This window comes from Castanea sativa, chromosome 12 (genome assembly GCF_040712315.1).
Source record: "Castanea sativa cultivar Marrone di Chiusa Pesio chromosome 12, ASM4071231v1".
In the NCBI taxonomy this organism is placed as follows: domain Eukaryota; kingdom Viridiplantae; phylum Streptophyta; class Magnoliopsida; order Fagales; family Fagaceae; genus Castanea; species Castanea sativa.
In genome coordinates, this window is record NC_134024.1 from 40,699,007 (window position 1) to 40,714,971 (window position 15,965).

At 32.8% G+C, this 15,965-nt stretch overlaps 1 long non-coding RNA gene across 2 annotated transcripts; it reads left to right on the forward strand.

Annotated features, from left to right (window-relative positions):
• Nucleotides 1-4,508: 4,508 nt before the first annotated feature.
• LOC142621070 (uncharacterized) lies at nt 4,509-9,148 on the forward strand. Of its 2 annotated transcripts, XR_012841695.1 has the most exons (5): nt 4,509-4,692; nt 5,511-5,633; nt 5,944-5,990; nt 6,967-7,077; nt 7,785-9,148. It is a non-coding gene; the product is annotated as an uncharacterized LOC142621070 (long non-coding RNA). The 2 variants fall into 2 exon arrangements; XR_012841694.1 differs by lacking the exon at nt 5,944-5,990.
• The last annotated feature ends 6,817 nt before the right edge of the window (nt 9,149-15,965 follow it).

Here is a 15,965-nt window from a genome sequence, read left to right on the forward strand (position 1 = left end):
ATAAAAATCTAAGTATATGCATGTGGTTCCAATTTTATCGGATTTCTCCAAAGGGATGTTCAGTAAAATTGCTTAGGATCTTTGAAAGTTGTGGCAAATGTCCTAGTTAAAGATACTTTAAGAGCGAATTCTTTTCAAAACTCTATGGCCAAAATGATGCTCAGAGAATTTTCCTAATTCTTGTTTATGTTGCTCACAAGCTCATAATGCCTCATTCCAAATCTAGGTCTTATTTTGTCGAAAAAGGAAAATGGCTAGTGCATACCAGGAATTGTAGAAACCAAGCTGGTAGGTCTTTTATTGATCTTACTGGCACAACCTTAAGTGAGGACGCTGGGCATTGCACCCAGTTACGTAGGTTACAGTTAGCTTCTAAAATGATTATAGATATCTAATTTTTTTTTTTTTGAGTTTTTTTCATGTGAGGGTTGAATTGAGAAGACATCTGAGGACTTATGTCCTTTGTGTCCAAGATACTGAAAGCTTAGATCAAATTTTCCCCCCTGGTCATGTAGAGAAATCTGGCTTGTTTGATTTGTCCATTAGAATGGATTTCATTCAGCCTTACTTGATTCAGGCATGGATGAAGGGCATCAGGGGCCATTGTGATAACTTAAAGTACTTTTTGCTGTCTTTTGTCTCTAATTTATGGTCTATGGACTTATAGGAACAATGAATAAAGAACCTTTATCTGCCACTAATTTGGTAAAAGTATTGTAAAAGTTAGATTTCAATGTGCAGAATAACTAACAGTTCAAAAACAAAGAACAGCCTCGACAGCAGCAGGATAAGCAAGTCCACACCTTTAGAGAGTGTTCCAACTGGCAACCAACCATGTTGGTTGAGAGCTACAAGGGTAAGAGAAGGAAAGGGGATCCAGTTTCTTTTTGTAAAAATAGAGGTCCATGTCTGTGGCTGGTTGTTTCAGTGGGGCTGATAAAGATTCTATTGTGACAGCAGCTTTATTGGTTTTTTTATGAGGACTGTTGAAGATTCTAGCTTTGGGATTCCTCTCTGTTAGTATTCTTAGAAGCAACAAAGAGGTGGCAGAGTTACCAAATAGAGAGGCTGTGATGAAGGGCATTCAGTAGTTTACAAATGTTTGGGATTGACAGGTAAACAAACGTTTTGGCAGAGCCTTGATCTCTAACAACCATTGTCCTTAAGTCTTTATGAGCATTAACTTGGATAACAGACAGAGAACTCCTACTCTTTTCTTCTTGTGCTGTTTTGGTTCCTTTGTTTCAATGTACCAAAAAATGAATGGCAAGAAAAGGTTTTTATTGGTAGTTTAGAAGCAATAGAAATCATGTGCTGGATGGCAAGTAAAGATCAAAGCTGGAAAGCTTTCACTGCCAAAGGTATTATGAATTTATAGTTTTATCCCATGTTTCCATTCAAAACTATGCCTATGGGTTGTCCTCATTTTAGTAGTCCATAACCACAAGCTGATTGGTAAGAAAAATCATGACAAATTGACAGGTAATTCAAAATGAATATACTAGAATTCTAATTCTTATATTTTTCCTTGTGGTCATTTTCGTTTACATATATTTTGGTTTGCTTTAATTTAAAGTATGAAAATAGGGTTTTATTTGTTTGGAACTATTAAATGGCTTTCTTGTTTCTTCGTAGCATCTAGAAATCTAGTTTTGATTAGATCAATCCATTAGAATTGATTTCATTCAGCCTTACTCGATTCAGGCATGAATCAAGAGCTGGCTGAAGGGTATCACTGGTAATTTAGAAAACTTAAAAGTACGTCTCAGTGACGCAAGTCTCTATTTTATGGTCTATTTGGACTTGTAGGAACATGGCAATAGTGAAGGGAGATCCTTTCCCTGCCATTAATGTGGTAATGTATAGTAAAAGTCCGATTTTTTTGTGCAAGGTAGCTAACAGTTCAGAATAAAGGAAAGCCTCGACAGCAGAAAAATAACAAAGAGATGTAGAGCTGATGAAGGACATTCAGCAGTTTATAGATGTTTGGATTCGGATGGGTAGACAGATCTCTTCTGGCAGAGCCTCAATCTCTAGCAACCATTTCTCCTAACTTCTTTATGAACATTAGCTTGGATAGCAGACAGTGGACTCCTAATCTTGTACTCTTTTATTCTAGTGCTTTTTTTTTTTTTTTTTACTTTCTATCGATAAACCAATAAAAATAATATAAAAAATAAAAAGAATTTATTGCTTTTTATGGATAAATAATACGACCAAAAAATGTTTATTTGTTAACTATGTAAAACAGTACGTTTTTGTTAACGTCAGAAAACAAATGAGTTTTTTTTTTCTCAATAATTTCTTTCACATAAATTATATTACACAACAAAAATTAGTTGTCATGTTCAAATTGGTATAAATTTTATTTTATTTTATTTTTTAAATCAAGCTGTTTGGAGAGAGCTAGTCCCATGTAGAAACTAGCAGTTAGTCCCATGTATCCTTTAGAACTTTGCTCCCAGCTGTCATTTTAGTCCCTCAAGGTTGTCTTCCTCTTTTTTTCTCTTTCTTCTTTTAAGATTCTTATGTAGTTGAATAACTTTCTGTCGTTGTTTACACTTTACACACTTTGTACCCCTACTTTGTTTAAATAATTGAGTTGTTGACTTTACTGGAAACACTATGCTAATATTAACAACTGAATGCTTGGCTCTAACATGATCATGATTATCGGGATCAATGAAACGAAATGATCCATTAAAACCATGTAGAAATACTAGATTATCTTGGTCTTTATCATTCAGGGTTCTTATTGATAAAACTCTCATAGAAGTTAGTGACAATAGTTTGTGGATGCATGATTTACTACAAAAAAATGAGCAAGAACATAATATATCAAGAGTGCGCTATAAGAACCTAGAAAGCGTAGTTTACTGTTGTTTGAGGAGATTAACAAAATTCTTACAAAAAAATATGGTAAGATGTTATTTTGAAAACTTGAGCACATGCCCTTTTATATTATTCAATAGACTTGGAATGATTTTGGTAATCCTACACTTTGCAACCCGCCAATCCCTTTTGTTCATGATTATGAACATAAGCAATTCAAGGATAGTCTTAAAGCTGCTTGAACCAAAACAGTCTTATTGGAATCCTAAATCCTTTGGAAATATGCATCATCTTAAATTGCTCAAAATTGATAAAATTCACCTTTTGCATGATCCCCAAACATATTCCAAATATCGTAAGATTTCTCAATTGGAGTGGATACTCTTCAAAATCTTTTCCATCAAGTTTCCAACCAAAGTAGTTTAGGTAGCCTTATACGACTTTATTCTTAAGTTTCCTTAAACTACGAGGTTTTGTAGTAGCTAATTGATTTTTTTTTTTGGGTTGCTTTTAACAGTCATTTGATAGGCTAAAATCCATTCGATTAAGCAAGTCTCAAAAACTTATTGAAACTCTCAAACTTCACTGGAATCCTAGTTCTTGAGAAATTGGTTTTTGGAGAATGTATAAATTTATCTAGGTGCACCCATCAATCGGATCGAGTTCATAAAAATCTTAAATTTCTTAGTTTAAAAGGCTAGAAAAACCTTATAACTCTTCCAAGCAAGTTTGAAATGTTTCTCTTGAAATTCATAATTTTTCTACTTGCTGGAAAGTTTTTTTTTTTAATTTTATTTTAAATCCAGAGTTGTAAGGAAAACATGGAACGTGTATCAAAGCTTTTATTGGATGACACTACTATTACAAAAATGCTCACATCAATTGCATGCTTGACTTGCCTTGTTTCATTGAGCTTAAGAGATTGTGGAAATCTCATGTCTCTTCCTATGACTTTTTTTAGTGTCTGTTTGGCTTCAACTTTTATGTTCAACTTTTAACTTTTAACTTTTATGTATAATTTTTAAGCCCTGATTTTTATTATTTTTTTCTAAGTATAAATATACTTTGACACATTTTCAGCAAAAAGTATTTATCAACAAGCCAAATAAGCGATTGCAAAATGCACACTTAATATAAAATCACTTAAAAATCTCAATCTTTTGGGATGCTCAAAACTACTAGAGAACATTGGGACCGGTGAAAAGTATATATAGAGTGTTTGGGAAATAAACATCTTGGAGAGCTTTTTTGAATAATTAATATAATATATAGAGACACACTTTAACCCAAAATGTCTAAACTTAATGACTATGTGCTCAATTTTTCTCATTATTGTTCCATGTGAGACTTCACTCACATGTGCATGTGTAACCCAACATAGAAGAACTTGATATGAGTGGAACTGTTACAAGACTGATACCTACTTCCAATACTCTCTTCAAGACTCTTAAAAAACTAACTTTCATGTGTCTCATTTAAAGTTTTAAATAAGTCACATTACACACTAAAAAAAATTATATGATTAAAACTATATATAAATGATTTTTTTAACGGGCCATTTTAGAGAGAGCGAGAGTAGTACATCCTCACAGTCACGTGCCATTTTGGCGCCCAAAATTTCCCCCTTATACCAAATTTCCAGACCAAAAAAAAATCTTCAATTTCTCGGAAAGAAAAACCCCAAACCCATCTATATATAAAGGGCGTTTTCATTTACGTATCAATGAAACGGCGAATTTCCAAAACTACCCATAAAGATCCATCAACGATCATCGGAGCAACTCTACCATAAACAACGGCACCGTGGAGTTCGGAGCTCCGATTTCCGCATTCCAAATCCAACTTCCTAACCAACCATAGGTTTTTCTCCTATTTCATTCATTTTTCTGTTTGTTTCAACTAACTCAAATTGGTTTTTCATTTACGTTCCTTTTGCTTCAAATTTGTTCCTATAAGAAAAGGTACTAATAATAATGGCAATCGTATTATCAATTGTAGTAGATTAATTAACAGGTTCAAATCCTTTTGTTTTTTTCTTTTTTACGAAAAACTTTTGACACGTTTTAGTCTTTGGAATCGGAAAATGGATTTTTATATATTTAGGGATTAGAAATTTCATAGAGAAAAATTAGGAAACTAGAATGTTGGTACGTTAAGAAACAAAGACAAATGCCTATCACAAAGACACTAACTACTAAGTACTAACTAGGCCATTTCATGTTCTTGCTGGCATGTGAAACTGATGCATAGCCAATATGACTCACCAAAATAATAGTTGTTGTTATTCATACCTTAGTTAGAATACTAATTTAAACTAGAATTACTCTTTACGCCTTGAAATACATCGTGATTCTTTTTCTTTTTTCAATTTTATTGCTTGTATGAATTTTTTTATGGATGTGTTTTAGTCATCCCTTGTACAATTTATTTGTTTGAATAAAATATATTACTCTTATAAATTTTTTTTTTTTAAAAAAAATCCTAGTAGTCATTATTATTAGGCAAATGACTGTTCTGGAGGTAAATGTTCAGAAATGCATCTCAACTGCAATTTGGGTTTATTCGTTTTTTTTTTTCTTGAAAAGTTCTATGGATATGAATCGGCCATACTCAAAATATTTAAAGGAAATGCACTTTCTTGGACATAAATATTTACATGCTTTCTCTGTACTATGCAGAAAACACCAACAGTGTCAAATTTAGCTGTAAGGACTTTGGTTCCTCATTGCTTGCTGAAAATCTTACACCTAGTAACTTTAGCTCACTCCTGTCACCTCTTGGTGGAGCATCAAAGAAATCAGGTGTGTGCTATAAATTGCCCTTTTTTTTTTCCTTTCTTTCTTTTAATGGTATGCTTTTGATTCTTAATTGTTTATTCTATCATTAAAAAGGGAAGAAAATCATGACAACAAATTATTGCTCCCAATTTTGGAATAATGTTATGGTAATCTTCCTTCTAAATAAATGGAGTTTGTTCACTCTAATTTGCACGTGCAATCTAATTTTTCCTTTTTGTGATTTTATTATAACTTTTTAATATTGTGTGAAAGCTCCTCTTCTGTTCTCCAGAATGCACTGGCTTATCATTTCTAACATCTTTAAAAATGGCAGATATAAATGCAGTTATACTGACTTATAAACTGAAGGGAAAAAAAAAGGTGAGATTGTACTGTCCTGAGACCAATTTTAGGGATATCTCTTGGTATTCTGAATCCCTAGCAAAAATTATGCTAATGCTGTGTAGGAGGTGAATGCTGCTTCCTTCATTGTTGACCACTTGTTTCTTGATAATTGATTCCTTGTGATACATATCTGTTGCTGCCCATGCACTATGACACTTGTTGGGGGCTATTTGACACGGATAGAATTAGAAAGGCATCTAGGAATGCTCTTTTTGTAGGCTTGGGTTAGACTAATTTGTGATTTTAGTATTCCAAAAGGTGAGAGAGTTTTTAGGCTTCAGCATTCTTAAGTAAAGTATTTGCCACCACTTTAATTAACCTTATTCTCAGTATCGTGTTCTGCTTCATAATCTAATGTTACTTGAAACCGTGACCTATCGGTTTTGGTGGAAGGCATTTGCGATAAACCAAGGCTTGAATTTTATGCCTGAAAAAATCTAGCACCTCACATTCTTGCGCCACAACTTTGTCACAACTCTGATGTGGCAAGCTGTGAGTAGAGAAGAAAAAGTGGTGAGTTCATAGGACTGTAAAAAGAAATCAGTCACAGTCTATTACAAAGGACAGTTATGGAAAGGGTGTCATTGAAACGCATTCTCTTGCTACTTAACAGATCTGACATGGGCTCTTTGGCATATATATCATGATTCCTTTTCTTTTTCTTTTTTGGATTTTGTTGCTTGTATGAATTTTTATGGATGTGGTATAGTCATCCCTTGTACAATTTATTTGTTTGAATGAAATATAGTACTCATATAAAATAAAAACTATCGTAGTGGTCGTAATTAGGCAAATGGTTGGGTCTATTTCCTTAAATTTTTCCAGTGCACTTACTAAATTGTCATTTAGTCATCCCTTGTACAATTTACTATGGCATACTGCTACAGAGCAAAATCATTTAAATTAAATTGCCGTTTCCTACTAATTTGTTTCATTTTTCATTTCCCTATAGATACCAGCTGCAGGAAAAGAGTAAAACTTAAAGATCTTCATGTCAATATTCCCTTAAGTTGCAGAATAAATGCTTCTTCCACAGCTTTAGAAGGAAGACAGAGTCCAAGATGTAAGTTTCTATTGCTGGCCATACGTTGCTTTGCTCTTCTGGAGCTGCATATTCTTTGGGTTGTCAGTTTAACTTCTTATTTTCCTTTTCATAAAGTAAAAATATTGTTTCTCTTTGTGCTAAATGTTTAAATATATGCATGCTCTATTATCATAATTATGTTGTATTTCTAGTGGGAACAATCATAAGTAATTGCCACTTGTGTTTGAAAATTTTAATCATTCCATTTGAATGTAAATGCAGCCGATGACCCCAAAACTTCCAAATTTGCAATTTTAAGAAATTAAAGGAAAATGTAGACTGCAAATACAAATCCTACACATTGCATAAACAAGAAAACGAGTCAAAAATTCAAAATTAGTGATGGTAAGTGTTCAAAAATGCATCTCAACTACAATTTGGGTCTATTCATATATTTTTTTCTTCTGGTCCTAAAGGCTGGTATAAATTTTTTTTAAGACAAGTTCTATGGATATGAATTAGCCATGCTCAAAATATTTAAAAGCAATGCACTGGTCTGGACATGATTATCTGTGTGCTATCTCTGTACTATGCGAATGGGTTTTGGAGACCTCGTATCCGCATATTGAAGAACTCTGCTCAAAGGGGTTAGACACATAACATTAATAAGTTCTTTTTTTTTTTAGCCTCATATCATGGACTTTTAGAAATTTTCTCAGGTTTGACTTTGTTTCTTTGCTTCTCAGTCTCCTGTTCCGCGAGACCAACAAAAACAGTGTAGGCTCCTTTTGCTTTCCATAGGGATGTGACTTATTCTGTTGGTGTTGGTGATTAAGCTGAAATCACATGTCTCTGCCAGGGTTTAAGGGAAGTAGATATTGATACCAAATCTCAGTTTCTTGCTTTTTTGGACTCGCATAGTCAGCTCAAAAAATTAATTCATATGCCCGCAAGGAACTATATGGAACTTGATTATGGTTCACACTTGGATGATGGTCCTTTATCTTGTTGGTTGAATAGATTTCCATAGGTGGCTCTCTCAAAATTTTACACTCCCCCGAGCAATGCTAGTATAGCATGTCTCAAGTATGAAATGATAAAACCCAGATTTGAAGGAGGAAGAAGTCCTACTCTATGTACTCAGTGTGATTCCACTTATGTTTTCAATCTAAAAGATATGGGATCTCTTGAATATAATCATCTCAAAGAACTGGATGACTTGCATCCAAAACAATATTTGATTGAAAGTGAGTCACATCCTCTTCTTCTAGGTTGGGCTTTGACAGGAATACAGAGGAAAGAATCTTGTCTATTACTTGTCAAAATATAGAGCTGAGTGTGTATTCACCTTCATTAAGTTCCTGGGATGATTATTATCAGCACACTCTAGATGGCAGGATAGGTGCAAAAGACTTGAGTGAATTTTCCTTCCTGTCCACATATTCTCCAAATGTTATTTCATTACCATGGTCCCATTCAGCCAGCTATAATGACCTTGATTTTGGAAACCAAGTTGAAGTCAAGAAAGATAAGTACTTACCTCTGGCTGAAGATTGCAGAAATGACACTAAATGAAAGGATAGCAGCATGTTCCTTTCTCCTCATAATCTCCTTATAATGAGCAAGGTTTTCTGTGAGAGATATCATCATCCTGGTTTAGAAGGTTTCCTCCTTCGCTCTGGACTCGATATTGATTTAGAATGGGATTGTCCATCATAAAGTGGTTCCTCAAGGAAGCATCATATGGTTCAAGTCATAGAGGAACCCTTAGTCTTGCCAATGATATTGTTAACATCCAAGACTTGCCCTTTGCTGCTCAACAAATCAAGCTGGGTTGGAACTTGAGGAAAATGTATTATGATGATAGTGAAGATGCTTCCAAGCACTTTGGACATGCTCGTCTTGATTTCATTATGCTTATCTGTGGCTGCACATCATTGTTAATGTGGCTACTTTGTTTGCTGGAATTTTCCAATGTTTAAAAGTTTTTGGTATAAGGAATACTTGGATGTATGGTGGTGAGTTAGATGGTGTATACGGTCAATCAATTGATTACTTTTGAAATTGACTGTTTATACTAGTGGGAGATTTGATAGTTCTTACTGTTTAAAGGGGGAAAAACTAAGGAAGGAAAACTCAGATTTTGATTCTGCTACCTCCACTGCATTGAAGCAAGGGCAAGGTGAAAGAATTTAGTAAACAAAAAATTATTAGTAACATGCTAACGTGCAAATTGAAACAGGGTCTTGATTTTTCTACTTTTAGACCATGTACACTACTTGACATTTTTTGCAATTCAACATGTTCACTAAAAAGACATTGGAGACAACCGAACTGAGAAAGTGGACCTGAACCCGATAACCTGTTCAAATTCGAAACCGTTTCCCTTTCTTATAAGATAAAAGACAAGAGGCAAAAAATAAATTGAAAGCTTTACCATTTTTATTTAATTAATAAATAAAAACTTCACCGATAAAAACATATATAAAATAAAAATTACTACACAAGTCAAATGGGATACTCAAGTGTTTTTCTTTTTTAACCACCAAGAAAAGAGAAAAAGTTACAAAGCAACATGCTCATAATGGTTTAGAAAAATTCCCAAATCAAACTTAACAGTTAACACCCTATGATCAGCTAACAGACAAGAAAAAATGAACCCCTCTTCTCTCTTGTAGTCTAGGTCTGCTGCTATTAGTGCTGAGCAAGTCTATTCCCATCAAAGGTGTTAAAAATGCTAAATGCTATTTTTTAGCATTTTTAACACCTCAAATCATAAAAACATACCTACAATAAAGATGCCATTTGTTAAAAAATTTGACATCTTGCTGCAGGGTGCTCTCATTTTTGAGAGCGCACCGTAGCAAGATGTTATAATTTTTTAATATTTTTTTCAACTGTGAGAGAGTGAGAGAGAATAAAAAATGAATAAAGAAATAATATTTGAATAAAATGGTAAAAAAAATAGAACTTTTGATGTTAGGGTTATTATAAAGTGATATATTAAATATTATAAAGTTAGGTTTTTAGATGCTAAATGCAAAAATTTTACAACTCTTGATGAGAATGCTAGTCTTGTCTTTAATGGCTTTGGCACGCTTCTAGTTTGGTGTAAAACTTATCTGACAGCAGCCAGTGTGGCATTTATTTGGTGGAGATCTGAGAGTGTAGTGATAGTATAGTACACGTGGTTTTTATTTTGTGAAGCACACAAATACACAAGGGGATTAAACGGTTCAAAACTTCAATTTTTATACTCCCACCCATTGTTTCATGGTATCAATGCCAAATACTTGTTGAAGAAACTGCATACACAAAAGAAGTACTTGTACTACACTAAAAAACATTGAAGCAAAGCTCTAGGAATCAATTTTAGCACTCTAGATAACAGAACCAATACTGTTACTTACTTCCAGCAATAACTGTTCATGTTTAATAGATATTCACCACATGTTCATAGAGACAGATTTGCAAATGAGCTGTGTAGCCCAAATGGGATTTTTCAAATCACAAGACTTGCCCTGCTCATGAGCCTCTGAGAGTTGGCTTGGAACGTCAATTAACAAGGCTAGGCAAATTTGGTTAACAAATAGAGGAGAAAAATGTAAGGTGATTTATAACGAATCTAGAACATTGCCTTGCACATAAGAGAAAAAAATATCTTCTTCATACTCTGTCATAGTGAAAGGCCCTTCCTTTGTTCAGAAGGGCAAAGTTAATGGAAACATCACTCACAAAGATCAAAAATCAACAAACAATGCCATTACATACATACTCTACAAAGCATCACCCAATATTATCCCATATGGTAACATTTTTACTTGCCTCATACATATATATATATATATATATATATATATATATATATATATATATATATATATATATATATATAAATTGAAGTGTAGCATTTATTGTTATTACGCTACTGTTAAGCCACATTAGCAACAACATCATATAGTCATTTTCAACATTCACTCCACCACTCACCCTTGGTGTGATAACCTCCACAAGTATAAATACTTGTGGGGTGTGGAGAATAAGGGTCGGGGTTCAAGTGTTCAGGAAGAAGTTTCACACACATATACACTTAGATTAAGCTAGAGTAGAAATTTTATCTTGTATAAAAAATAAAAAATAAAAAAAATTCACTCTCTTATTTTTAACTCTCATTTTTCTTATTAATTTCTCAACTTAATATTATACTTTCTCCAACTTTTCCTTTTCCTTTTACCTTTTCATCTCTCTACTACTATCTATCTTAATATCACTTTTCCTCTATCCATTTATCTTCCTTCATTTTTGGCTTTTCTAATTCCCCTCCTCTTACTATAAACTTACAATTCTCTATTTCATTCTAAACATAGTTTTCCTACACACAAAAAATTATTTTTCTCTCTCAATCTCTCTAAAAAGAATTTCCATTTTTGGTGGATTTTTTTTCTTGCATCTCTACTTTAAATTGATGAGATTTTTTTATAATTTGGAACCTTACTTTGGATTAATGAATCTCTACAAAAATGGTTACTCTCTCTCTCTCTCTCTTCTTTTTTATTCTTTCTTGCAACTCTACTTTATATTGATGAATTATTGTGATTTTTAAAACTCTATTTTGGATTTATATGTTTTAGTGTTGTATTTTTTTAGTTCCTCATTACAAGTAGTATATCTCTCTCTCTCTCTTATAGTCCATTCATTCTACTGCGGTCCAATTTAGCCCATTAGGTCAATTTAGTCCACTTTGATCTATTTGGTCCAATTTGATCCATACGGTACACTTAGGTCTATTCAGTCCAATTCAGTCTACTTAGATTTATTCGGTCCATTTGGTCCATTTCAGATTACTTCGGTCCAATTCAATGTACCTACTTAAGAATGACAAAATACAAGTTTGGGTTGAGAGTACTATTAATTATTTGAGTAATATTAATTGTAATTATATGATAAGTTTTGGTTATCATAATAAACTCCTTAAAAGAATGAGATTTGAATAATAACTTTGAAAATTAAAAATTTAATTGTACCAAAAGAAATTAGGAAAATATAATGTGTGGGGGTAAAAGGACCCAAGTAGGCATTTGGGCCTTTGGGCTCTAGCAAGGTGGGCCGACCTGTTCTTAAATCAAAAACTCGTTAGTACAGCATACCGGCCCATACGCCAAGAGTCCGAGGACATATCCAAGGGTGAGTTCCTCCTCGGATAGACCCAAGAGAACTCGGAGATTCACTATAAAGGTCAAGACAGAATTCCGGAAAGACTGTTGGTTAAAAGGGGAAATTTCTGAACCTCTTAGATACACCGGTGTTAGAGAAATATCTTAGGAAAAGGCTGCTACTTCCACATTAAAGACTCTGCACCTACCTCCCTAGCCGCATTAATGGGGAAGTGACTCCTGAACAGTAGAACTGAAACTTCTGGTTACTATTCAAAAGCACTAAGAGAAGAAATATCTAAGGGAAGGAGATTTGAGCAACACGTGGATAAAGCATTAGGAGAAGAAATATTTAAGGGGGGTGAAGGCCAAAGAAGAAGGGGGATCAGTCAGTAACCAAGAAAGAAATTAAGAATTGTAACATTTAAGAAAGAAAGAGAAATAATACAAAAGTGGTCATCGGCTTACGTCCGAGGAGGTCCATTTGCAATTGTCATTTATTATTTACAAGTGTTTGCATACCTTAGCCTGTTATCAAGTTCTCAGTACCTCTAACTTAGATTTCAAGCCCACCTTCTACAAATTTTATTGTTAAGGCTCATTGGGCCTGAGCTCATAATTGTCTTTGGGTCCAGGTGCAATTGTGCACTTACATAATGCATAATAAAAATAGTTAGAAGAATATGACAATTTAATAAAAGAATAATATCAATCAAAAACATCAAAAATGTTAAAATTACATATTTGGAAAAATGATGGAAATTATTTTTTGGAAATTATCTACAATAAAATTTAGAGAATAAATTATACATATTTAGTATAACTTTGTTATGAGTCTTGATTAGCATAATAATCTCTTTTAAGAGAATGGAGAATTTGAATAATTTATTTAAATTATATATATTCACACACACACACACACACACACACACACACACACACACATATATATATATATATATATATATATTCATTTTGCTTGAAGGTATAATCAATCTCATACAATTCACTTAAAAGTAATGACGTTAAAATAAATGAGTAACCGCCCAAAAAATTAAATTTGTATATTTATTGCCTTAAGGTTTAGAAAGACTTTTACTTAAATTTAATTGGACCAGAGTAAACTAAAATGTTATGTTAATGTGGCTCAACAAAAATATAGCAACAATAAATATTATGCTAAAGATTTTAGATATTATAAGTTTAAGATATATATATATATATATATATATATATATATATATATATATATATATATCTGTGTGTGTGTGTGTGTGTGTGTGTGTGTGTGTGTGTGGCGGGGGGGGGGGGGGGGGATTAGAATAGGTAGTCTCAACCCAAACATATCTTTTTCCTTATATTTACGTGCATAAAATGGACTGAAGTGGATACAAGTGGATCAAATAAACTAAATGGATGGAATAGGAGCGAATGGGAACAAGATGGACTAAATAAGAACGAATGGATAGATTAGGACCAAAGTGGACATATGGACTAAATAGGAACAAATAGGACTAAATATGACCAAAGTGGACTGAATAGAATCATAGTGGACGGAATAGGACCAATGTCAATTGAATAGGACCTAAGTTGACAAAATGGACTGAATATGACAAATGTGAACCGAATAGAACCAAAGTGGAATGGATTGAATATGACCAATGTGGACAAAATAGGATTGATGTAGATAGAATAGGACCAATGTGAACGTAGACCAAATAGAACCAAAGTGGACCAAAGAGGACAAAATAGACTAATTAGGACTGAAGTAGACTGAATAGGACTTTTGAATATTTATCTTTTTTAGGGCTCATATTTCTAATTTATAATGCCTATTTTGTTTTTACTTTTTAACCCAAAACTAAATAGTTTAACCCAAATATAATAAAATTTCATACTTTTTAACCCAAAAATTAAGGGAAAAAATGAATTTTTGAGCTAAATCTGAAAAGTTAACCCATAAAAAGAATCAATTTAAGGTCCAATTAATCCAAAATGGGCTGAAGGGGACTGAAATTGACTAAGTGGACCAAATTGGACCAAAGTAGATTGAAGTAGACTAATTGGATTGAATGGGAACAAAGTAGACCTAATTAGACCAAATAGAAATTGTTTAATTTTTAGGGGAGAACAAATTATGTTCAACAAATTATACATTATATTGCAATTATAAAATAATTATTTATTTCCCATGTCGCATAAGTCTGTGACAAGTAAAAATGTAAAAGTTTTGCTCTAAAAATTGGAAAATCAACAAACAATTCAATGATAAGGATTGGAACCAATGAAAACTAAAGTAATTATTATGTACTACTTCTAGCTAATTTACCCACTGCTTATACAAAATTAATTAGAGGATGAATTACTCATAAAGTTTGCAGATTCCACTAACCATTTATGTCTGATACATCATGATGACATCTCAATTCTAAATAGACATAAAGAAAGCAATACGAAGAGAACTTTATAATTTTGTCAAAAAGCAATATAAACCGGACTTTAATTTATAATTGGCCACCAAGAAGCTATCTTTATTTTATGAGAATTGCTACGTCTATAATATTTTCACCATTTCATAGTATTTTAACAACAAATGATAGACAGTTAGTTGTTATTAGTTGTAACTAGTGTGTAACCCCGTGCATATGCATGGCACATTTAAAAACAATCACAATTATACATACATACATACATACATGCATATATATATATATATATATATATATATATATATATATATATATATAAATTGTTTGCTTATTGATTATGAATTAAAAAAGAAATTGAAATTAACATTTATTCATGGCAAGACAACATTTTCTAAGGGACCGATCCCTTCACCAAAATAACTTGGAAAAGAGTTTGACAAAGACCATCTTGCTAAGATGTGTAGCTTTGTTAGCATTCCTATACACCCAATTAAACTCCAGTTGATCAAATCTTGCATATAGCAATCTGACTTCAACAAAAAAAATTAACAGTTTTCTAGTGCACTAATTTGGATCTATTGGTCACTACCTCAACTCAAATTTTGGAATTTCCCTCAATTACCACATTCTAAAGTTACTTTTGACCTGCTAATTTCACTACCCCCAAAAAAGCTTTGGCTTCCACTTGAATAGGGACCTTAGTATTCACTTTTTTTGAGAAGGCGAATAAGCTACACTATAAGCCACATTCCATGGGTGCATGTAGGAGCTATGCTTCATACATGATTATGATATCAAGTTCAAGATGACATAAAATGACCATGAATGACAACATTCAGGAGAAAAAGTTTTGTCTTAAAAAATTTAAAACTCAGAGCTTGCCTTGAACTATGGACAATGACAAGTGTCAGGGTTAAGTTATGTACATTTGATTTGCAAAGTTTAAGGTCAAAGATACAATTATCAAATGACATGCACCCACTATTATCCTTTGGCTCACAAATCAAACTTTAAAGTATCTTCTCCATCAACCATGGCATTCACCCACTATACTATTATGTTATATGATTCTCATATAAAATATTTCCAGATTCATTCATACGTGAATCTTCCAAACCAAAATTCGCTCACGAATTAAAACAAATAAATAGCTTTCGTTGAGAGCTTTCATTTGTTCCACTACATTTTCTGCTATATGATACCATTATTTCTAGCAATGCTTAGCTTCATTAAAAGTCACACATAACTAAGTATATACTTTGAAGAGCATTACAAACTAAGTATATACTTTGAATTCAATAAATTATTATATTCCCACCAAGTAAGGTAAGATCACCCCATTTAA